This window comes from Pezoporus flaviventris, unplaced genomic scaffold, assembly GCF_033815535.1.
Source record: "Pezoporus flaviventris isolate CSIRO_AGI_PZ_B2104156 unplaced genomic scaffold, CSIRO_AGI_Pfla_v1 ptg000031l, whole genome shotgun sequence".
Classification (NCBI taxonomy): domain Eukaryota; kingdom Metazoa; phylum Chordata; class Aves; order Psittaciformes; family Psittacidae; genus Pezoporus; species Pezoporus flaviventris.
In genome coordinates, this window is record NW_026892579.1 from 63,603,812 (window position 1) to 63,629,431 (window position 25,620).

General features: G+C 43.8%; 1 long non-coding RNA gene across 1 annotated transcript; it reads right to left on the reverse strand.

Moving 5' to 3' along the window:
• Positions 1-204: 204 nt before the first annotated feature.
• On the reverse strand, positions 205-24,122 carry LOC133273513 (uncharacterized). Its single transcript, XR_009744856.1, has 4 exons — positions 24,014-24,122; positions 16,911-17,019; positions 2,181-2,455; positions 205-1,856 (listed from the first exon to the last, which is right to left on the reverse strand). It is a non-coding gene; the product is annotated as an uncharacterized LOC133273513 (long non-coding RNA).
• Positions 24,123-25,620: the final 1,498 nt, after the last annotated feature.

Here is a 25,620-nt window from a genome sequence, read left to right on the forward strand (position 1 = left end):
TGGATGGCCACCAATGTTTTTTTTGCTCTCTTCTCTGTGTTAATACTGCCCTTAACCCTGTATCTGGAGGTGTCTGTAACCAACCTGCCCTTGCCACAGAAGCAGTCTCTATCATCAGACCAGTGAAGAAAGGACTTCCTTCAAGTCACCTGGACAACAAGCTACATCAGAAAAAAAATAAATCAGTTATGCAGTAGGGAATCTCTGGCTTTCTCCTTGGGCTGTGTACCAGTACTTTATTCCCTAACCCTAAAGAGCTGCCAGTGGGTGGGCCTGAAGGAGATAGAGAGAGGCTCTTGTGCTTGCAGCCAGGAGGAACTGAGATGCAAAGGAAGATTCCAGCTTCTCTCAGGTATGAATCTGCTTGAGAGGCACATCTCCAATCTTCATCCCCAGCATTGCCCCAGTGGGGTGTGCTTCCCCTGCGCTTGGAGTGCAATACTTTTTCCAGCTTGACAACTTGAACCCAGGTTGAATGGAGGGTGCGAGATTGCTTGAACTGAAAACTCAGCATTTCCAGCCTCAGAATATATTCAAAACATAGTAAAAAAAATAGTATTTGTTTCCTTTTATCTTAATCTCCACTCCTCACTATCCATACTACCACCTGTTATTACTGCTGTCTTCCACTCCAGACCGCCCACCACAAGCCTTCCCCATCATTCTGATGGCCCAGACAAAGGAAGGGGCTCTGCCTGTGGAGCAGTACGTCTGCCCCAGCAGCACAAAGGGATTTGCAGCAGCAAAGCCAAGGTACTCACTGGCTGCATTGCTTCTCCAAGCCCTGCCAGGAGCAGAGGAGATGTAGCAAGTCACCTGGCTTTGCAGAAGGCTGGAGAAGAAGTGCAAGAGATGGTAAGCAAGCGGTTTTGAGCAAAGAAAGTCAAATAAGTTACTGGTACAATATCACCAGTTTCAGCAACTCAAGGATGGATTTGGCCCAGGGAAGCAGCAGGATTGTGGCACATGGAAAACTCAGACTCTGGGAGCCATAGTCCCATTCCCTACAACCCACGCTGACAATGCTGTGCACACACAAGGACACCGCCATTGCTCATCTGCAGTTCTCTAACTCTGTAGTAACACTCCTCAGACTAAAACCTTAATGACTGCTTGCCAAGTTCTTGTAATCACACCAAATTTCATAATTTAAACATGTTTTGAAGCTCCGGAGAAAAAAATGTACATCAGTGGGAAACAGCCATCTGGAAAGCTTTGGAGTCTTTCTTTGCTCATTTGTTTGTTTGTGATTCAGTCATTCCAGTACTGTAAGTGTATTTCAGTTATTTAATGTTAAAGTTTTTAGGTTACAACATGAGTTTTAACCAACAGATGAAGGCCCATCTCCTGCAGGGAGAATTCACCACTACGAAAGGTCAGTGATTCCCTAATGATGAACGAGGTTTCTGGCTATGCCAAAGTATGATCCATACTGTTACAACCTGTTACTTCTTCCTAATGCTTTTTGCACAATGGTTTCTTATAACGTATTTTTCTCCTGCCTCCCCAGTTGTAAGCAAGGGGCAGGGTCTTTAACATAGGGTACAAAGGAAGAGATAGAAGCAGCCTCACCACCCAGAAGCTGTTGAAAATATTATTGGTCAAATCATCAAACAAGAGGTAGTGAGATAAAATGCCTTCTAAAATATCCTCTGGAATATGCCATGAACCCAGCCCAGGTTCACTGTACATTATGTATTACAGCTCTGCCTTCATGCAAGATCAAAACTGCTTCAAGTCATCAGGTTATTCCTTCCATGTTCACACCTTTTCTTTAAATTATTTATCCTTGCTGACATAAGTTCTTGCACCATATTATTCCTCTCTTGATAAGAGTCTATGGATGTTGCATGATTCTGTTTAAAGAAAAAGTAGATTTGCAGAGTATGCTTTGATCTCAAAAAAAAAAAATCATTTTTTTTTTTCCACATAGCCCTGCACATTTCACACACTCCTGTTCACACTGTGTGGAAAACATCAGTTTCAGTCCTGCCAGCATCAGAAGCAGTGGACAAAGCCCTAAGTGAGATACCAGTGACTGCTTCTCAGTGCTGCTGTTTTGTTAGATAAAAATCACAAGAATATCGATATCATATTGATATTTGACTACCAGCAATAGTAAAAATGTTTTAAAAGGAAACCACAACTTGGATGTTCCTTATGGGGTGTCTTAATGTTACCTTAACCAGAAGGACAAGCCGATACTAGTTTTTCATGCTGACATTATTTTTCATATCTGATGCTGCTTCAAAGAGGATCCTCTCCACCATTAGTGAAAAGAAGACACAAAGACAGAAACTGAGGAAAATTTTCTCTCTCTTCAGTACAGGTGTTCCAAGCACTGTGTAATTGCTGCTTGTGGGGCTGGAGAAGGCTCTGCCCACTTCAGGTCCTTGCAGTCAGTAGTCAAAGAGACAGACAGACATCCTGCACTTCTCTGCCCAAAGCAGGAGGCCTTCCAGGAAATGAGGGAGAGTGGAGAAAAAGAATTAAAATCCCTCTTCCTTGCAGCAGCCAGATAACCAATGAATTCATTCTGTACCTCACAGTTAGGAGTGGCAAGAGCCAGCTAGAGTCAGGCTACAGCTCATCATTTCCAATCCAACTGCTTTTCATTCTAGCCTGGGGAGAGTTTTACTACCAGGCTTAACCTTTCTTTTACTGCCCTCCATAACTAGGATGGTCTCTTGTCCTAATTCTGGCCCTGTGCCATCTTTTTCTGGCCAGTATTGGGTTTGGGTTTTTCTGTTTGTTATTTTTCTTTAGTTGTTCTAGTTGTTTAATGAGAATAATATCAGGAGAATTGAACACAAATTAAAGTGGAGGAAAAGAGAGTATCAAGTGAGCCATGACAGAAAAGATGACTTTTTTGAGAAGGAAAGCAGCACAAGCAGAGGAATGAAAAGACACAGAAGAAGCAATAATGACAAGAAAGAAGACATAGTAGAAGATAAGAGATGTCAAAAAAGTGTAACCCCAAAGCAAAATAATCTGCTATAAGGAAAAAAAATGCACTGCACTGCAGGAGCAAAATGAAAAGGCAGTCAAAAGCATACACAATTTATTCCAAACCCAACCGAGAGGCCAATAAAATGTCAAATATAGAACAAAATTGACTATTCCTTTAAATGACAAGATACCTGACCTTGGAGGAGATGGCAGCAGTTTTCAGGGGTATTTTTTCCAGCCATATCTCAGGCAAAAACTGTAGGCGTTGAGTAAATTTTTAATTGAGAGCATAAATGATTTATGTGTTCACAGCAGTGTATCCCTCCTCCCTCTGGTCAAAATCCACCAGTGAAACTTCAGCAAGTAAGTCTTAATATCCAGTGCCATGTCCTTTATGCCTTCTCTGCTTTCTGGTAATACATTGGTTTGTGCCCACTGTCAAGCAAAGCTCCAAGTGAGGAATCTCTCTTTGAAAATGTATTTTACTGGAACACAGCAACCTAATCAAAATAGCTGTTTATAGCCTTAGGAGGCAAAAAAACCAACTGTTAACATTTGGATGATTCTACAATTAACATTTGTATGATCTTACATCTTAATGTGAATATATTTGAGTGCTATTGGGTGCTGCATAATAAAGAGCTGGTTACTAAACTTAGCAGCACTTCATGTAGATTAGACATTATAATTGATGCTTACAGAACAGGACCCAGAGAAACTAATTCTATGTTGCTCCAATTTCACTGGTTTAAATTAAAGAGTTACACAAAGGCCCTTTAAACCATGGAGGGGGGAGAAAAAAGTGCATGTATTCATGGATGATCGCCGTCATGTTGATTTGTTCTCTGGAAGTAAGTGGATATGCTGTTATTCCTGCCCAGAGTGAGCTCTTCCTAGTTTAGTGCCCTGTGCTGCAGTCTCTCTGCAGACTTCAGCTCCTTGCAGCATCCCTGGGTTCGGACACTTTCTCTGTTTCCTTACCTTCTGCTTCACTTCTTATACACCACCAGCATCTCAGCCTAGAACTAATTCTATGTCCCAAACAAAACCAGAATAATAATGTTCACATTGGGGTTTTTTCAGTCCTGTAGTCATCTTTTCCCAGCCTTAAGGTCTTGGTCATACCATGGGTTTTCAGTTCACAGTTCAGGAGCAATAGCAGGAGAGGTTTTTGGCCAGAGCAGCTTTGGGAGTAGTCCGCACAGCAGTCCTCCTTCAGCTGGCCTACCTAGGCAAAGAAACAACCCCAAATCCTCATGTACCAGTACAAATTCCTTTGCTTCCTTTCTCTCCCCATGCCTGTTTCTCTTCATGTTTCCTTCCTCTTATCCAGGGAGTCCAAATCTGTGCTAACATCTCCTATTCGTCCAGGCTTTAGCAATTTTCAAGTCAAAGGTCTGTCTCCATGCACAAAGTTCGGAAGAGGTGGGCCTTGTCAGGAACAGAAATACTCATGTTTTTTTGCTTGAGAGCCTGCTCAGGTACCACAAGCCTTTACCTGTCAACCTGGATAGATCCACTGGCACCATGCTATGCTTTCAGCAGGAGAGAATGCCAGAGATAGAAGGTCTGGAACTTTATATATTGGGATAGATAACCCAAATCATCCTGATATTATACTGTATGTGGGAGATAATTTACTGTATAGATGCCAGACCTTAGGCCAAGCAGCAAGATTCATACCTCCAGAGCCAGGAATGTAATTCCTCTGCAGCTGATCAATGAAAGTCTGAAGTAGATGGAACAGCTCCAGGATTGTATCAAGGTATGAAGTTGTTAACCTGTGCACAGACTGCAGCCTTGGGGTCTTCCTCCAAGTGCCACAAGCACTGGCTCCTAGAAATGCTCTTGTTCACTATTTCAGCAGAATTGGGAACAGGCTCTGCACACTGCAGTATAATTTATGTGATTAGGGAGCTCCCTAAGGAGATCAGCTCCCTCCCAGGCAGTGAAGGGGTTTAATTCGCAGCTCCCAGCTGGAATTGAAAGGCAGCATGGTACTACTATGTTATGGGTTAAAGGAACAACTTGCTGTGAAACGTGAAAAACCTCAACCTTCTCCTTCACATATCCTGCGAAGGAGTATCACAGAAGACTCTTTTTTTTGTCTATAGGGTAGGAACCCCTTGACTCTAGAATATAACTGCAGCACAAATAACCTCAGTCATCACCATCAATGAGCACTGATAATGCTAGTCTGAAATCCTGTCCAAGCTGTTCCTAGTTAAGGTGACTCATTGCAAGCAGTCTAATCTAAAATGGTATTTATCAGGAAAGCCATAAAAGCAGGAACTCCAATCATTTATGTCTGATGAAAGCAAGGAATAGATTAGATTTTTTGTGCGTGTGGAATCCCTAGTTAAATATTGGCAGAAAAGGGAGGTAAAACAACAACTGGCAGGGAAAAGCCCGTAATCAGATCTCATTAATACTGTAGGCAATTGATTTTTCACTTAGATTCCAGGGAACAACAGGAAGCTTTCTTTAAGGTGGGTAATAGAGTATCACCCATTGGAGAGGCAGAGAGAAAGGGAAATACTCCTCTATAAAAAAATACCAGCTTTCACACTTTTGGGAAGTTTGACCATTTGCTTCAGAAGTTAGTGTGAACCTCAGTGGTACAGTTTACATTGACTAGTTGAAGACTTAAGATTTTTTTCCCCTCAACTTTACATGATAAATATATATATATATATATATCATTTTCACCATTTCTGAGACCTCCCCTCTCCTTTCATCATATCTGGGGAAGCATAAAGTGAAGCATTGCTCATCTCTGTCTAATCGCTTGGCCTACATTTCAATTCTCTCTTCATGCACCAATTCAGATGTTATGACTAGTGAGACAAGGAGAGAGAGGCAGAAACTATTTTCACAGGATGAAAAGGAGAAAAGAGGAAATAATTCCTCAGGTGCTACTTCATCATGCCTAAAGAGACACCAACACAGCCTGAACTGCTCTCAACTCTCAGGGTTTGCCTACAAAGGGCTGTTTTAATTCAGTGCAGTTAAACCAAGACAGACTTTTAAGTGGTTGGTGCTGACTAAGCTTAAACAAGAGTAGTACATTGTCAGAAGGGTTGTCCAAGAATATTATCAAAGTACCAGTCTGGCTGAACACACAGATATGGTTAGATGGGAAATAATGAGATTTAACCCTTTTATGGATGCAAGGCAGGTAAAGATGTCCCAAAAGACAGCTCATTATCTTCTACCTACATACTTCTAAACACATCCTCTGAAACACTGTTGGATGGCAGTAGCCTCATCACTGTGCAAAACCTGTGTGCTTTTATTCTTGACTTTAAGGATGTCATTGTAAGAAATCAGAAATCAATTATGCATGCAAATGCACACCTGCTATACATGCAGTACTGCTAGGTACATAGGCTGAGTGCTGTAGGCAGGCTCTGATAGTACAAGAGGAGGCAGATTAGTATTTATTGCACCTGAGATAACTTGCGTACAGGATGCAATTCTCACAATTGCTCTCAGGAATCCCATGACTGCACAGTGGGGCTCTCCAGTGGTGTGCCCCAACATCCTGGTTCACCACCTCCCTGCCTGCTCAAGGACACTCCCACTGAGAGTTCACATTTGGCTCTTCCCCTGTGCTATATTATCAATGCAAGGAAACACAAACAGAACTCCCCCCAAAACCCCAAGTCGTTATGTTAGTCTTTATGTCTTTTATGTGAGTGGTTAATTCATCCCAATAGTCTAAATCCAAGAGCAATGCTGCCTTGCCTTACACATCTTTCTAGCTCAAAGTGCACCTTTTGTTCCTTCTAAAACCTTTTCCTATTTATACCCTGCTTCAACAGCTGTGCCTTATTCCCCATTCAACATCCATTTTCCCTTTAGAGGGATAATTAATATAGAACTCCAGGCAATAAGACATAGGTGAGAAACCAGCTTTCCTGGTGTTGCCTTTCTTAACCATTAAATTTTACAGTTTTGCCTCACATTTACATGGGAACAGGAGAATACACCTAAAATCAAAACCAAAACTAGAAAATAATTCATTTTAATGCTATGCTAACATAGTGAAACATTGGAGGAATTGCAGAAGTCATTCTTCTGCAGAATTAGTTCATTGCAGGGATTTTAGGTACTAAAAAGCCAAGAACTGACAAAATTAGGCTTTGATGTGTCACTTTCACTTAAGTAACCACATGCTTGCCCAAGTAAATAGTTTCAAGTAGCATTTTCAGAAACCTCAGGTGCAGGAGTAGTACTTCAGAGATTTCTTTTCCCTGTCAAAGCAGTCCAGCCTGTTTGCTTTTATTTAAGCTTTCTGTATGTGCTTCCTGCTTTGTCCTGGAGGCTGCTAGCAGTCAGGTGCTTTAGCTTCCCAGTGAACCTCAGCCCTGAACTGATGGATCCAAGAGATCATACTGACCTTGAAAAAAGGCAGATAAGGGGTCCCCAGGGAGCTGTCTTCTTAGGTCTTTTGTCTGAACTGATTGTTGAACCTTACAAAGGAACTCACTCTGTGTGACTGGAAAAGGAAGTGCAGAAACTGGGGAAGACTCTGTCATTCCATTCCTGGTAGGGTTTTAAAGTCCTCAGTTCTCCAAGGACCCATAATCTGAGAGCCTTGGTGCTCAGAACAAGTTCCTCCTGATAGCTCAGAGAGCCTGCAAATGCATGCAGGTATGATGGGGCATGGGTCTCGTGAGAGCTTCTAACTGGGCACATACTGATGATTTCTGTTATTTAGTGAGACTTATGCCCATGTCCAATCACCAACCTAGGACTGAGGTCAAAGCCTCTTTAATGTATAGAAAAGCCTTTTCTTGATGATGTAATTATGTGGAGTAGCTTATTCCATATCCTTTGTGCAATGTGTGACTTCTAGCCTACTTTTGCATGATTTCCCTTTAGAGCTAAAACCCCAGTCATGATGGTGAAAAATACATTACCTTCCCCTGCCAATAACAGCACAGTGTATAAAGTATGGAATTGAAAACATTCCCACATGCAGCGCTCTATCACTCCGAGTCTTTTAATAAAATCCAGGTGATTCCACCTTTCCAACACAGCATGTGCTCACACTATATGCGTTCTGTTTGGCAGATGCTGCAAGAGAAGCCTTATGGAGGTGGACTTGCAGACAAGAGCGAGAGAAAACTGCACTTGTAGTAAAAGCATCACTTGGAGAGGATCCCTCAACTCCTAGGAGTGACCTTTGAAGTTGGAAGGACACATGGCATGGGCAGGTAAGGGAATCCCTTTGCCGATTATTTTATGGTATTTTTTGCTGTAAAGCATGCTTGTACAAAGAAAGAGCAGGTTGCAAAACTGTGTTTAAGAAGAACTGGATTTGTCAGCTCTGACAATAGCTGGGGGAAGATTTAAATAAAAATAATAGGTGTTTTTCCTCTCTAATGTCTATAATTAGTGGATAAAGCATAAAACCCAGCACATCATTACTCTGCCTCTCTCCACTGGGGAAAAAAATATCAACAAAGAAGAGAAAGCATGCAAAGCCAGTGTTCTGTTAGCTCATTTTAAGAGCCTGGTTCCTGTTCAGTATGCGTTTAGCAGCGATGCATTCAAATGAATAATTTAGAGCTTTGATGACAACTTTTCAAGAGCAGTTTTATCAGTGTCAGACAGCTTCCCCTTTTTAACCATCTGAACACAAGACAGGAATCACCACTGACATTAGTATTTTTGGCTTGTCTTCCTACTGGTTGGATAGGAAAGACCCATTTTTTTTTCCTGGTGTTGAATTAGCATTCTTACTTTTAGAACCTCCTGATTGTAAATGCTGAATCAAATGTATTACCATAAAAGAAAGAAAAGTCCTGCCTTGTACCAGCACTGCTAAAGTCGCAAAGCCAGACACCCCTGGGAAATGTTAGAATTGTGTTTGCATCGTCTTGAGTTTGCAGGTTATTACTTCTGTGCTCTTAGGCAGAGACAGCAGCATTACCAGTAGCAACAAGCCTGCTTACAACAGACCCAGTGATGCCACATTTACTCACTCAGATGCTGAAAGCAGGAACCCATCCCTGCTCAAAGTGTTTCGCTGCTTTGACAGTACTTTTGGTGGCAGTTAGACATATGTGAGCAAGGATTATTTTAAGGACTGGTATATTCAGCTGCACACAACTGCTCTGTCTTCTGGTATACACACTGATAGCTTCACAGGGGATGGTTTTCAATTAAGCACAATGTCAAGCCCTTTTTGTTCTGGGTGTATGGAGCTAGCGGGTGTAAGCAGCTCACCTTGCCCTGCATGAAATATCTCAGCTGAAAGCAAAACCAGCTCCAACCTGGTAAGAATTTTTCCCATGCCTGTGGGGTTTTTTTCAGGTTGTGGCTTACAATTTGGCTTTGTTGGGGGAAGATATTTAGATTAAAAACCACTTTGAAATCAAGAGATCAGATAAAACCCAGAATATCACTAAACAGTTAGTATTCCCTTCCACATGCTCATGGGAGATTACAGCTTTCTCTTCAAACCTTATTTTTCCCTCTAATCAACACTATTTTATGTAGGTGCACACCCTACCTAAGGTGCCAGGCTGCACAGTGTTCTATTGGATTCAGTAATAGACTTAAATTTAGTGATTTTCTGATTGGAAATAACGGCATTTATGCATGTGCCCTTGTACCAACTCCCAAGCCACCACCTGGCTCTCTTGATAATATGATGTTCCTGATGCACATTATCTCAGAGGTCAAAGCAAAAGGAAAGGTGTTACACAACTCTCCAGAACAAATCCTGCAAGGGGGAGATCTCAGATAGGCACAAAAATGTTATAGCCTAATCTTGAGACATCATCTCCTGAGTCCGTACACGCTTTAAATGTATACAGCACTCCCTTACAGGTATTACTTGTAGCGGTTACTTATAGCCAAGACATCTGCACTTCTCCAGTATGCTTAGCATAGTCATTGGGATGTCTGGACACAACAACAGTGAAGAGCAGTGGACTTATGGACTGAACTGGGGGAAATAGGAGCTCATTCTTATCTTTGACATTACGTGGGGTTTTTAATGGCTTATGTTACTATGCGAGTCACCTGCAAAGGCAAATACCTAAAGATGGCGATCTAAATCCACAAGCAGCTGAGCACTGGCAGTTGGCTTGTATTCAGAATTCTGCTTCCCCTACAGACCCAAGTTTAAAATTTAATTTCTTGGTGGGTTGATAGTTATATCTGACAATTATGCATTAAGTCTTCTATCAGAGAGGCCGTTGTGAAGAAGTGAAGGCTAAAACTGTGTCACCACAACAGTCTATGTGTGAGCACAGAGTAAGCTGGAGCTACAAGAGCCAGCTAAAAGTAGCTTGGGTACCAAAACAGACATTAGCCTGTGCTGGGCTCCCTGCTACTGTGGCCAAGCACATCCCAGTAGCCAACCTTAGTCCTGCCTCCCTGTACTGCAGCCCAGTCATTTGTGTGACTGCAATGCAAGAGCATGACAAGGCTGGTGCTGCCTTCGTGGAAAGGGAGAACCTGTGCAGCTGCAAACAGCTGGCACAGCCTGGAACACAGAACTAATGTTAAGGAGCTAAGTCAGCTAATGAGCATTACTGGGGACGAGAACACCTTTAGGCTTCTCCCCTCTCCACCCCCAGATCTGCCAGTCTAAGCCTCTTCCTGTAGCGCATTGCATGCAACTGCACATGAAAGCTTTCAAGAGCTGGAAATTATTTGGTTTGCTTGAGAGGAAAGGCTTTACTAACACTAGCCAGGAACTGTGATGAGATTTTGTTTACCAGGGAACTGCAGGGCTAGAAATCAATGGACCAAAATTGTTGTGACCAGAAATTAGACTCACTTAATAAAAAAAAAATTCATTAAGACAAGCTATGCCTCACATCACACTGTTGCATGACTGACTTAACCCTGTTATTTCCTTTCTGCTTTCTCTCAGAGTGATCCCTCTAGAATAAAACATTTATGTAGTGTCATTGGTAAAAACTCTGAAAGAGAAAAAAAGTACTGGCAGTCCTTTCTGGTGAAGCACTTACTAATAAAAGCTTTAATTCAAATGTTGTTGAAAAACTTAACAGAAAATTATCAAACTACAAATGTGTGCATAAAATCACTATGCAACACCTGCAGCAGTTGCTTTTAAGGAAGCTTTGGTGGGTACACTTTACAATAATTCTTTTCCTTATTCCTTCCCCCATAAACATCAATTGTCCCACATTTGCACTGGTTGTAGTCAAATACTTGAAAAGATTTTCTTACCAACACCATGCTAGGATTTGTCCTGCAAAACTGATCTGAAGATGAAGTGAGAAGCTTTATGAACTAGCATAAACAATAGCAGGAGTGTATGAAATTGCAGAGCAAGGGGAAAGACAGGAGTAGGTGACTGGATTACTGATAGAGCTGGGGAGCTCTTGAGGAGTGGGAGAGTGCTGCAAAGTATCAGCATCAAGTAAACTCAGTGTAGCCTATGCTAATATGCCTTTCTTCAGAAGAAGGGTAGAGCCGCAAAGCCCTACTCACAGGAATCAGCATAGTGCTGCTGGCACCTCTGACTAATTTAGGCAAATAGAAGAAAGTAAGCCAGATACAAGGACACAATTCTTTCACTGCTTTTATCTTCCTTTCAAACTGATAACCTTGGGATGGCAAATGAGAGTTGGCAGAAGCACCACCAGGCTGTGGTACAGTCATCTGGTTACCTTTGCCGTATGCACATTTTTATGAAGCACGTTGAAGGGGGGTGATTTTTCTTTTCTTCCTTTCCCCTATTTTTACCTCCAAACAGAAATATCCTACAGTTAGTACTCATCCCAGCAAGAGTAACAGAACATACATTTGCAGGTAGTGGAGTAAAAGAGCTTTGGTCTACATAGATATATATATGTATGTATGTATTGCTGGCAATCAGCAGAAAGCCTGAATTGTCTGTTTCCTCATAAATGCTCACCCACAAGCTCAGATTTCACCTGAACACACTGCATGGTGCACAAACTTGCCTACCCCTCAGGCAGAGCTATATAATAAGAGGTTCACTGCCAGCAGACTGAAACTCAGTTTAACACCTATTTGCCCACACAGACCTCAACTAGCAGCAAAGGGGAATGAAGGCAGCTGCTGTGCTGCCCTGTTGAGCCAGGAACTGATAGTGGGCATTTTTATCTTATTGCAAAGTAAGTGCAAAACACAGAGATCATTACAGTTGTTCCTAGAGTGGGAGGCAGAGGTGTGTTGGTGTACAGGGATGTGAGGCTGAGCAAGGGTGTCGTGGTTTAAACCCAGTCAGGTAACTTGTTCACTCACTCCCAGTGAGTGGTGCCGAGCTGACAACAATCAAGGTCCGTGTCCGTCTCCCCCCCCCCCCCCCCCCCCTGCACCGGGGCTCTCCCCTTCCCCGCTCCCGGAGGAACGGGGAGGAGGATCGAGAGAGTGCAACTCCTACGGGTTGAGACAAGAACAGTCCAGCAACAAATCACCACCGCTACTATCAGCTAAAACAATGATAAGGGAAAATAACAAGGGAAGAGAATACGATACCACCGGCCAAGAAAACTAGTTCCACCCGGAAGCTCCTGTCCTTCCGGGTAACTCCCAGTTACCCCCCACCCCGGGCATGACGTGCTGTGGTATGGAATACCTCCCCGGCTAGCCCGGGTCAGGCGCCCCGTCTCTGCTTCCTCACAGCTTCCCCTCCTCCCTGGCAGAGCATGAGCCTCACAGAGTCCTTGGTCAGGGTAAACATCACTTAGCAACAACCGACAACATCGGCTTCACCAACGCTGTTCTCAAACTAGAAGTCAAAACACAGCACTGCACCAGTTAACACAAAGGAGACAACATGACTGCTACTGCTGAACCCAGGACATTATCCACCCCTTATTCCATACCATTCACGTCGTGCTCAGATCCCACATTTTCAATACACCATCGCTCTCCCACATATATACATCCATATACATACAGACCAAGAGGAAAAAATCATTTTCTTAGTGCATGGACCAATCCCTATAATGCTGCCGAGTCCATTCGGTCCATGATGTTCCAAGTTCATTCTCTGTTGGGATGATGGCTGGAGGGAAGTCAGGGCCAGTCGCTGGTGACCTGGAGACATCTAGTTGATGGGCTATAAAAGCATTACACAGCAGGCAACAGTATACAATTGAGTTCACTGGCTGTTTTCCCCTAAAATCAAATCCCCTTGAGGTATACATCGGACTTCCCCATCTTCCCGCATTACCCACCAAGTATATCCAGGTCCCTGAGCAAAAGCAATCCCACGAGTGGGTTTGCCTTTACCTGAAGCAGGAATAACCCAGACTGTCTTCCCCAGCAAATTCTTCATATGCACCACAGGAACTTTGTCCCCCTCTACAATATGTAAAAGTTCTGACTGGGCTGGGCCAGCCCTGTTGGCAGATCCTCTGGTGTTGACCAACCAGGTGGCCTTTGGTAAATGTGTATCCCAATGCTTGAAAGTTCCCCCACCCATCGCTCTCAGTGTAGTTTTTAACAGCCCATTGTACCGTTCGATTTTCCCAGAGGCTGGATAGTGTTGAACAAGGCCCTGTAAGCATAGGCCAAGCCCCAGCACGTTGCCGTGATTTGTCCATCTCTGGTATGGCCAGAATGACCACACACCTCATTTAAGTGTTTTACTAATTCTTCTGGATTTTGCAGTTGTTCGGTAGTGAAATTCCAAAATACTGGAGGGGCCCACTGACCTAGATACTTGCCCATACTATCCCACACACCCTGCCACTCATGGCTGTCCAGCCTCTGGGAAAATCTCTCGGTCCTCCTACATCGTCTTTTGACCCCAGACAAGACCCAAACCTGAATCTGCTTAACTCTTGAAATCAGTAGTGGGCAAAACACACTCTGTATGCGTGTTAGCATGGCGATTCCCATCACCATCAGTAAACAAGTCTCAACAGCATTAAAAGGCCATTTAAAAAATTCAAAACTCTCAAATGTAAATGGTCTGGGGGGACGACTAGGAGGGTAAAAGGATGTCTCCTTCACAGGTTGAGCACCTGAGAAGGAGAAAAAAGATGTGTAATTGCTAAGCACCTCCATCATATACCTCCCAAAGTATAAAGGTGGTGACCACACTGGGAACATAAACCAGATCAGTTTCATGATCAATGATTCTATTGTATTACAAGTCATTACCATAAAGTACAATGGGATAAAAACCTTAGCCCAAGCCCCACACTTGAAAAACACTAATACAGCCAATACCGGATGGACGTAAGATATGGTATACTGAAACTGTGAGATCAAGAGGAAAAACCTTGCGAGCCAATAAATCAGCATTGTGACGAGTGACTATCAATCCAGTCAGATCTGTTCTTATCTCAACCCCTCGTGCCCCACGTTGGGCGCCAAAAAGAACTGTAGTGGTTTAAACCCAGTCAGGTAACTTGTTCACTCACTCCCAGTGAGTGGTGCCGAGCTGACAACAATCAAGGTCCGTGTCCGTCTCCCCCCCCCCCCCCCCCCCCCGCACCGGGGCTCTCCCCTTCCCCGCTCCCGGAGGAACGGGGAGGAGGATCGAGAGAGTGCAACTCCTACGGGTTGAGACAAGAACAGTCCAGCAACAAATCACCACCGCTACTATCAGCTAAAACAATGATAAGGGAAAATAACAAGGGAAGAGAATACGATACCACCGGCCAAGAAAACGAGTTCCACCCGGAAGCTCCTGTCCTTCCGGGTAACTCCCAGTTACCCCCCACCCCGGGCATGACGTGCTGTGGTATGGAATACCTCCCCGGCTAGCCCGGGTCAGGCGCCCCGTCTCTGCTTCCTCACAGCTTCCCCTCCTCCCTGGCAGAGCATGAGCCTCACAGAGTCCTTGGTCAGGGTAAACATCACTTAGCAACAACCGACAACATCGGCTTCACCAACGCTGTTCTCAAACTAGAAGTCAAAACACAGCACTGCACCAGTTAACACAAAGGAAACAACATGACTGCTACTGCTGAACCCAGGACTAAGGGGTATGTAGGATATGCAGGCCAGGGACTGAGCAAGTGGTTCCCTTTGATCTAGAAGCTGAGAGATGCTAAATGATCCTACAGTCTGGTCATAACCCTTGGTAGCAGGGAAGGAAGAGACTAAGAAAGAAGAAATCCTCTTCTGACAAGGGAGATGTGCTGTTGCTATCAAAATATAATAATTATAGAAAATCAATAGGTACTGGGATTTTAGTTTTTGAAGGCACAGAGGCCCAGAGCTATGTAACAGTGGTTGACTTAGAATCATAGAATCATAGAATAGTTAGGGTTGGAAAGGACCTTAAGATCATAGAGTTCCAACCCCCCTGCCATGGGCAGGGACACCTCGCACTAAACCATGTCACCCAAGGCCTCGTCCAACCTGGTCTTGACTTCCACTGCAACTTGTTTCAAACTGGAGTTTTAAGAGCACCATTCTTTATGCAGGTCTTTCAAATTCAAAGAATGGCTGGGACTAAGTTGCATTTAAAGCTTGACTACAAGTCATTCATCTGCATGTCCCACATGTTTGGTAGACAAGATCTCATTGCATTGCATTGGGTTTTGCCTTTCTGATTTAAGCAATAGCAGATCTTTCCTAGGAAACCAACAGAATTTAACCAGTGCTGAATTTGAAATGACATCAAAGAAACTTTTACAAGAAAAAAAGAGAAGAAATCCTTTGATTAAAGTTACCAGCTTAAAATGATTTGTTCACAGTTCATCTACGGAAGGGAAAGCCCCCATAAAAGCAACCTACAGTAGAAAGTGTATGTGTATAATTTGAATAGGTGCCATTCAAAGCCAGACAGAGAAAATGAGAGGCTACATGCTCTTCAAGCCCTAACCTCAAGCCTCAACTGCTTCCAATCTCAGCACAGCTGGAGGCTTCTTGCTAAATTTACAAGAGTAAAGCAGTGAACAACCAGGAAAATGAAAGCAGTGTAATGAGACTTCAGGTTTAGCAATCCAGGGCTGAGAGCAGAGCAGCTCACCACCTCTTTGAGACCAGTCTCACCAAGCATCACAAACCCAGTCAAAATAGAGATGTCACTAAGTGGTTCCATTTCTGTTTGGAAGAGTTAAACAGCCAGAATTGTATTTAATTGTACTTTTGAAAGAGAGCTACAAACTGGCTACAAATTCGATCTGAAACTGAAACGCTGTGTTCTGGTTTGTTTTCCGAGTGTCTATAGATGTTGCACTTCTAAGTGAATTGTAAAAAGTATTGGTGAAACGTAGCAAAGGTTTTGAGACAACTTCAGTGAAGCAGTGCTGCTGGATCAGTGAGGTTATGGCACATTTCCTGAAGGACAGCTTAAAACATTGGGTAGGACTTCCCCCAAATGCCAAATCCTGTTGACATTCTAGATTATCTAAGCGTATCTCCCTGCTTTGAAAACAACAACAAAAAGCAGACAATTCTGAATATTTTGCCTGTTTAGACTTCAGTTTATCAAAAAAGCTCCATTTAGGGTGATATTTCTGAAGTGGGTATTGAAAAAATCCTGAGGCTCCCCACTTTCTCATGAAATGAATACCACGTGTTAGTCACCCTTCCCAGCTCTATAAAAATCAAGTCATAAATCTGGCATCTCTGTTCACTCTCCTGATTACAGTATATAGCACTGATAGACAAAGCAGGCCTTTTTTGCTAAGTTGCTGTCTGGAGAAGCTTGTGAGGGTGACTGTAGTTATGTAGATAAAGCCTCTAACTCCACATTACTATATAGTGAGAAAAGAAAAGAAATTAAGAGCTGTCAAAGTGTGGAGTACAAGATACACCTTGCATTAGCATTTCTGAGCTAAAGAAATGGGCTATCAAGATTTAGGTGGCATACTATTCTGCATTCTATTAAAAAAGTATCATTATCATTAGAGAACATTTAACATAAATCCTTCCTACGGATTCCCTGCAGGAATAAGGTGGCCTAGCTATCAAAGCCTTGATTGATTCAATAAAACATACTCCTTTTTCCTTTAAAATGGAGACAGGGCACCTACTTCTACCATCTCCGTGGTTCAGCTGCCACTGCACAAATGTTTCTTTATAGCCAAGGAGTACCTGGGCACTACTGCATGTCCTTATGTACAATGGTCTCCATTCACATACCTGGTGAGAAAGAGCAAACAGAGACACAAGCAATGGCTAAACACACAGAAACTTATGCAAACTCCCACAGACCATTTCCCCCCCACCACCAGGATTTTCACGTAACAACCTGTTTGCAGACACATGAAGGAAGTCAAAACAAGAGCAGGATTTGCTGCTTTATCTCTTCTCTTTGCAGCCTTGCTGGAGAGAAAGGAGAGAATCAGGGTCTCACAATGTATGGCTGTAAAAACAGCTTTACTTGTTCTCCAAATGTTTTTGCTTCTCATTTATGGCTCATGAAAATGCTGTGCCAGATACACACGTTCATCTCTCATTCCTTACATGGTGCCACCAGGAGCATGAATGCTCCTTAGACCTATTGAACATCTGTGGTTTGGGGCATGTTGCGCAATGGGCAATCCAGCAGATCTTCTGGATCTGGTCCAAGTCAGATTCCCCCTGGCAGCACACCTCTGTGGCAGTCCTTGGGGTGATTTAAAATAACGTGTATAGGGTGAGAAGGTCTTATTTATCAGCATTTCAGTGAGTACCAACCTAACTAACGATCCCTAAATTAGATGTTCAAATACCCCTCTGGGGTCAGGGAGACTGTTCAGTTGAGCAAAGCTTGTGCACGAGAACTGCAGCGTAAGATCCTGCTAATTGCAATGAGAGCAGACTTGGCCCAAAGGAAGAGATGTACCAAAAGCATTTAAGATTCTTAGGGCAGGAATTGTGTCCTTGTGTGAAATCACCTGTAAAGTATTCTCCAAATACAGATATGCAAGAGGAATGAGTGAAACACAAGCACTGGTGGCATCCAGACAATATAGCTATCACCCAGCAAGCAGGCTATCATCTTATTTTCTCATACCCAGTCCGCTGTGTTACAGCCCTCCTTTAACATTAGCACACCAATTCTTCCAAAGGAGGCCTTCCACCAACTGTGCATCAAAAACTTGCTTTGTGAAAGTTGTGATGCTGTTTCTGATACAGAAATCAGAAACCCAATGGGGAGAGAAATGCAGCTGAGGAATGACATTGCTGTAACATGTCTACTTTTTAGTGCATAACTCTGATCAGCTCATAAATAGCGCACACTGAAGAGCAACATCAACAGATGTTCACCACTGACTCTTTAAATGCACATTACCACAACAGATAGGCTGGATGTAACTGCATTACGAACTGGAACAGAGCACTCCCATTCCCGCAGCTTTCACAACATGGCTATAAGAAAATAAATTGCAGCGTAGGAAAGTGGCAAGTTGGGGTCTGTATTTAGAGGAGGAGGAGGCGGCAGATAACTGCGTGAAACATTTAGTGCTTTGCGCTGAGAGTGTGTTACGCTGTGAAACTCTGCCCTGTTTTTCTCTAAACAGCTATGCATAAAACAGCAGCCTGTCTTAATGCACTCCAAACACAGACCCTCTCCGATTTAAATACACCTAAACCTTGTTTATGAACAGCATCTTTCTGCTTAAGATTAAAAAGCATCCTAAGTATTAATCCTGCATTCTTCCCTGGGTTTAAAGGAAAGAAAATACGTAGCAAAAAAAGATACTCACTAACCAACATCAGTGCCAGGCTGGCTACAGAATTGCTTTCTATATGTCTCTGATAATTCAAGCATCATTTGTACTTGGGAAGAAATGTGAATGGTTGGTTACTTTGAGACAATACTTGCCTCTCTGCCTTTGGAAACCATTTGTCCTCTTAAATCATTTATCCCTGGTACTGTGCTCAGTTGATGGTACCATACATCAGCTCATCTCGAAAGAGAAGAGCTATATAAAGTTCTTTGAGTGGCACTTCCCCAGCACAGGACTCTCACACCTTGTCCTGTGGCTGTGACATCGATACAATCCAGCACCCTCTTTGCATTTACCAAACCTCAGGGAAAGCTGGCAATTTCCATTTGCCCCCTAAATTACCAGACCTACTTTCCTTTAAAAACTCTGATCCTTGCATCCCTTCCCACCCCCTCATACACTGCAGTTTCTATAATCGTCACCTTATGTAAGAGACCCAGAACCAGGAACAGTTATTTATCAGTGTTTGCGTACCCTCGCTTTCTCCCTGGAGAGCACCAAAATAGCCTAATAGATCCCTGTCTGATCCACGTGGGCCACTGCACATCCTTGTGCCCAGTGGCATCTGCCATCACCTGGTACCAACTGTCCCCATAAGGGGAGTGATGCTGAGGACAGAGAAAACAGGTTCATGCTGCTGGTACCATAAGGACTGTGCTCCAGTGTTCCCCCTCTGCTCATGGCAGAGGTCCTGTGTGACACAGCAGGCAATGGGGTACCCTGCTCCACTGATGCTCTGGGTTTTGCTCAACAGGAAAGATACAGGAAAACAGGAGGGAGCATCCATGGCCTCAGAACCACTGCAGCACACAAGTGTGCATGCAGGCGGAGAGCTGGTCTGCCTTCTGACTTCACCCCAGGAGCCCATTCCTCTCTTTTGTTGTTTGCCAGTCGATTTTCAGGTGGCTCTTTTGCAGCATTGTCACTCAGCTGGTTTCTAACTGACCTGGCAGGTTTTTACTGCTCTCTTCCTGCTTGCTGGCAGAACAACAAAGTCTGGGGGATTTATGCGTCCCGGCTCCCACACAGGAGCTGTGAGCAAAGCCTCCTCCTGAGGAAAGGAAGTTTTTGCTGACAGATGCTTCTGAAGTGTCCCTGTGTATTTAGGCCCTGATCCATCAAAGCACTGGAGCTCAGCCTTAGGCACATCCATATTACTGTCACCAGGCTATGTAAAGTAAGGTTGGTGTTTAAGTCTTTTGTGGGCTTAAAGCTTCGGTTTATTGTCCTGGCAGCTCATGCAGTCATTATGTGGCCTACAGTGCTCTAGGTTGATGATTTACAGAACAGAAAAAAAAAAGTTTGCAGCATGCACGTATTTCTGCAGTGTACAAGAACAGAATAACTTGCTTGATCCATTCTAGGGGAGGGCTTTTACAAGGAAACATGTGTTTACCCTTTGTGCTTTCATCACAAAGTTTATGGACCCAGTACAATTTTCCCCTGTACAAAGCACCAACAGGCTGGAGCTGCTCCAGAGAAGCCCTGTTAGTGCCTGTTGGACACCATGCAGGGTGCTGGAGCTGGCAGCAGCCTTACAGAGATAGATGCCTTCTCCAAGATGTAGTCACTGCTTCAACCCACTCCTTGTCTTGCTGATTTGTTTCACTGCAAACTTTTGTTTGTTTGTTTTTAAAATCTCCATTGACTTTGTCACAAGAAGTTCCTTTGTGAAAAGCAGATGGGAACTAGTGTTATTCCAGAAAGCTGGAGGGGTTTCTAAAGAGGCCAGACAAGGTTGTCAACAATCATCTAGTTTGCAATAAAACCACTTTTCTGTTTTAAAACAAGAAAAAAGTTTGGGTTTATTGTATAGAAACCTCAACTTCTTATCAGTGAGCAGACTTCGGTACAGACAAACCAGCGCCCAAGCTTGAGCTTTGCATTACTGGCATCCTCCAACAGCTTTATTCTTTGGGCAAGCCATTCCTTCAATGAGCTGCTGTAGCATGGTGCTCTCAAAAGCTGATCATCCCTGCCCCGTGCCAGACCACCTTCCTTCTGTTTCTCTCCTTTTTCTGCAGAAATGAACCCCAAAGACTGTACAAGCCAAATTAAAAGACCTTATTTTAATAACTTGCCAGACAGACAAAATTAGTTTTGCTGATAAGGGAAATCCACTTGTTTTCTGAAAGAGAGATGGGAAACAGCCATGCTAGCTCAGGGTATCGCATGCAGCCAGGACTGGAAATAGCAGCACTCAACCCCAGAGTTCATCTGTGAGCCACTTCTTCAGTAAAATAACCCAAACAATTTCCTGATGCTTCCCTAATTGCCTCTCTCTGAAGTTCTTCTCCTCCCTCTTTGGCTTTTGAAGAAGAGTAGTGCAAGTCCCTTTCACCTTTCTTCTCTTCAAGAACTACGTTGCTCTTACTGACAGGGTTGAAAACTCACCTCAGGTTTTTGCTGAAGAAGTTAGACTTCTTGACTGTATTATTTGCTCACCTTCCACAGTGCTGCCATATAGCCATAATCAATAAATAGACTTTTTTACATTTGAAATGTAAAGCTGCCTGGTGTCATCATCACATAATTTGTGTTATAATAATGCTCGGTTTTCACCTGACCTTTAGAAATCAGCAGATTCAATTACTTGTAGCATTTGCTGAAGATCCTCCAGGGATCTCACCATAAATTATACTGTATTCTACAAATAGATATGACAACACTAATCAGCAAATTAAATGACAGTGATCATTCCTGCAGAGATACTCAAACATCTGATTGAGCTGGTACATCAGAACTACGCAGCCCACAGCTTCAGTCTGCAATAGATACTGTTCTCATGCATAGGAAATGCTGACCTTGCAAGCAGGAACCTGTAGGTTACTTAAGATGCCTGATAAAAGAAGAGAGAAAAAGGCTGATGCCTCGAAGCAAATGATAATGGACATTGATGGATGGTGTCTCCAGTCCATTAATATTTTGCTATGATGTTGCCACCCATTTGATTTTACACAATTATTTCCAGACTGACCAGGGCTGTACACTTTCTAATAGCCCCTTTTACCCCAGCAGGAGAGCTGTTACTGCCCCAGCACCAAGATGCTGCCTCCCTCCAGGCAGCCCTTGCCAGATGGACCTAAGGCAATAATACCTCCTGGAGGTATACTCAGTAGCCTACTTAACAGCCATTTCACAGTGGATGAGGATCAGACCTTATCCCATCTCCACCCTCATTGCCCTGTCAAGTTGCAGTGTCTTTACTTGTCAAAATCATGCTGCTGCGCTGTGCCCCATGTGTTGCCTGCACAGCATAGTGAGAGCAAAAATGCTGAGCAGAAAGGAAGACTTTCAGTGCAGAAGACCTTCTACAGGTCATAGAACAAAGGAGACCATAGCTGGGACCAGGCCTGTAAACCTTTGGCAGAGAAAAAACGTAGAGGAACCGCAGGCCATGGTGTGGCTTTGCTGGGAAGGTCAGCCACATGAGCACTGAGGCATGTTCTGTACTTGCAGGCAGTGTCACCTTGATTCAGCCCCATCCTCAAGCTTTTCATTAGAGGCAGGAGCTGCAGGAGGTGGGGGCAGCGTGGAGGTGAGAGGTGCGATTACATCCTCTACCACAAGCTGTTATTTTGACAGCTCTATTACAGTCATATAGAAACAACTCCTGGGAAGTGTAAAGCACTGCAAAAAAAGTCAGGGAAATCAGCTGTCCTGCAATATGCCAGCTTTCACTGAGGAACAGGACTAGACGCCAATGAGGAGATAGTGATGGGCTCTTTCTCTGGCTTTTTCTTTGGCCATAGCTGGTTACTGTTCACCTGAAAGTGAAAGTGAACACCATGTCTGCTCTTACTTCTGTCTGGTTATGCATAGAATCATAGAATAGTTAGGGTTGGAAAAGATCTTAAAATCATCTAGTTCCATCTCCCTGCCACAGGCAGGGACAAAATCCATCTGATGTTTATTTCATAGCAGCCCTTTATCCCAGCAGATTCATTTTTTCATATGAACATGAAGACCTCAGCCCCAGCTGAGGGGAAGGGACAAACAGCCTTTTCATGAGCTGCCTTTCTTAGAAAAAAGCCAAACAGCTCATCCCAGGATTCACTAGCTATGCTCAGTTGAACTTTCAGCTCTGCTTCCATGTGAAGTAGTACAGATTGTAGAAGACAGTGCAGTGATTTCCTACCCTGAGTGTCACTGATACCAAGTCCTCATGTGCTGTGCATGTCCATGCCAGGACTTCAGTCACAGCTTTTGTGAATGCAGATGCATTTTGTAGTTTAACAGAGGTGTCACATCTTGTACAGACCAAGACATCTCAAAAACCACAGCAACCATCAAAGAAGCATGACACAGTCTGCAGCCACCTCTGCAATAGCAAATAGAGCCACATGCTCAGCCCAGCACATGGCTACATCAAGGCAGCCCTGCTGGGACCCAAACTACATTCTCCCACCATTCTGCTCCTTCGGAAGCCTGTATCACCACCTGGAATGGTTGGTCACCAGAAGAGCTCTTTGCTCTGCACACCTGTGGGTGATAGAGATCCAACTTCCTAATCCAGCAACATGCTGGGAACAGATACAGCCAGTCAGTCTAACAGCAAAAATTCAGTATTAAATGTCTTCTTACTTTTCTTTCTCTTATAACCTGCACATAGTGCTTCATCAGATAACCCAGTGTGAACAATGCTGTTCATTTATATTGCCTCCTTGGCATCCTCCAGAAACATGTATGCAGTTTTCTTATTTACCATTCCTCCCACGTTGGGGAAAGAAAGCTCAGAACTGCTGATGGAGGAGATTCACACTCCCTTCCAGCTCCTGGTGGCAGTTGCTCAACAGCAACAATTTGTAAGGCAACATGAGAGGCAAATGCATATTACAGAGCCCTACACAGAAGAAATGCCTGTCAAGTACTCCAGAAATTCATTGTGACTTTGGTACGTTCTTGTTTGACAAGAGGTATCCTGTAAAGTTTAGATTTCATCTCTCATTATTGCAAATTATTCTCCCAGCTGAGGTGCCTTTTCTCTTAGGCAATACACTGCAAATTGGTGCTGCACTCTGGCAGTCAAGGGAGGCTCAATCAGCATCTCCCTTCTGTCAAGGGAATGCCTTTGAGGGCTTTGCTTTGCACCTGACACTTCTTGTGAAGGGGCCCTCACAGCAAAAGGGAAAGCTTTCAACCTAAGGAGCAGCACCCGAGTGCTGCTAGCAGGAAGCATCCTCACTAGCATCTTAGAGAAGCTTTAACCACTGCATAGACTGACACACTTAATCCTTTTTTTTTTTTCCACTTACAAACCAGTAACACCATCAAATGCTTCCAAAGGAGATGAGGGTGCAACAGACGCAATGGTAGGAAGCAACACTGCATCCTGCTGCAACAACTCTACATGCCAGCAGATGGTGATTTCAATTTAAACCAAAACATGATTCCATTCATTTGTACTTTCACTTACTTACCCATAAGCATTCAAAACCTACATGTCTGATGCTGGTATCCAGGTTGCACTACCAGGAGCTTTCATGGTGCCATGGAGGAAAAATTACAATCACTGCAAAACAACCCAACTTCTCCTTGAAATGGTAAACATGCCTTTGGAGCTGCTACTTATACCCATCTGGAACTGATGAGGGTCAATAGCTCCACCCTATCCCACATATGAGTCATCAGAATTGACTCACTCTCCCCTATCTCCTTTACCAGGTGGCCTCAGAAGGTGCCTGTAGGTATGTGGTGGCTCTTCCTGCCCTGCTAACATATGTGCCAAAAGTACATGTCTTGCTGTTGCCCTCATCCTGTCACTTGCTCCTTCTGGTACTTTGACACCCAGGTATTCCCATTCACACTTGTCCTAGTGCTTCTACTGCCACTTCTGCAGGTGTGCACCAGGCCTGCAGCACCACCAGCAGTTTCATCCCATGGAGGGCTATGCTTTGGCATGGATCTGCTGCTGCTTTAGGTTATCCAGTGCTATTGCATGTTAGTCAGATGCTCAAATGTAGCATGTTGATGAGGTGGGTATATGTCTCTTAGGCAGAAGTTATGATTTTGCTGCTAAAGCAGGCCTAATAAAGAATGAGGCTCTGTGCCCACTTTTGACTATCGAACCCACATTGCACAGCTGGAGAAGCCATACAGATAGCTTCTGCTATGCTTAAGCACTACATCTGTAGTGACATTATCATCTCACTTCTAACAACACACTTCCAAGTGCTGATGCCAACCTCAGCTGATGGCACTGTCACCACGTTGAAGTGCCTTCAGTGTTTTAGAGTGCCATAAAGTGGCACTTGTGGTCTCAAAGTTTCATTTTTCATGTGTACCTGCTGGTAAACCCTGATTCCTTCCTTCCCAAACTTGCTTTCCTTGGAGCCCTACAGGAAGCTACAGTTTTGCTAAGGAGCACTATCAGCCTCTGTACTCCTCACAGGACAGCTCAGGTCTGTGGGCTCCTGTGGGCTCCTGTTAGGGTAGGTCTGACTATGCCTCATGGGGAGTAGTGGCCTGTCCTAGGGATTGGTTTTTTGAGTACCTGTGAGGAAAGGACTTGTATCCAAGCCCCACAGAGGATTGCAAACACACTTTCTGTCCTTCAGGAAGGTGATATAATCTTGCTTGTAGAGGGTGGTACCACTAACTACTTTGCTAAACTGAGGCAGTTATCCTTGCACATTGGTCTGGACTATACGAAGAGAAACTGCTTGTGTTGAAGTGCAGCAGTTCTGCTCAGCCCAGATGTGCATTGGGAATCACAGCAACTCAAGGACATTTTTAGCTCTCTGCTCTGTCTGCACCACCTTGGTGCAGTTTGCCAAGGATGGAGAGAAAGGCTCGGAGTCCCACAGGAACAGAGCTCTTTCCTCTTCCTTGCCTTGTTTGTCCACATATTTTTAAGGCAGCACTTAGTCCTCTGGGGCCACAGGCTTAGTCAGGGCTTTGTGGGAGGCTTGTTGTACAATATGAATATAGTAAAAGCTACAAATAAGGCTGTTTGCTTTCTCCCTTCCCCCTTTCCTGTGTCCTCTGCATGGGTATGGGAGCATTGTTTTGAATGTTTTTACAGCAC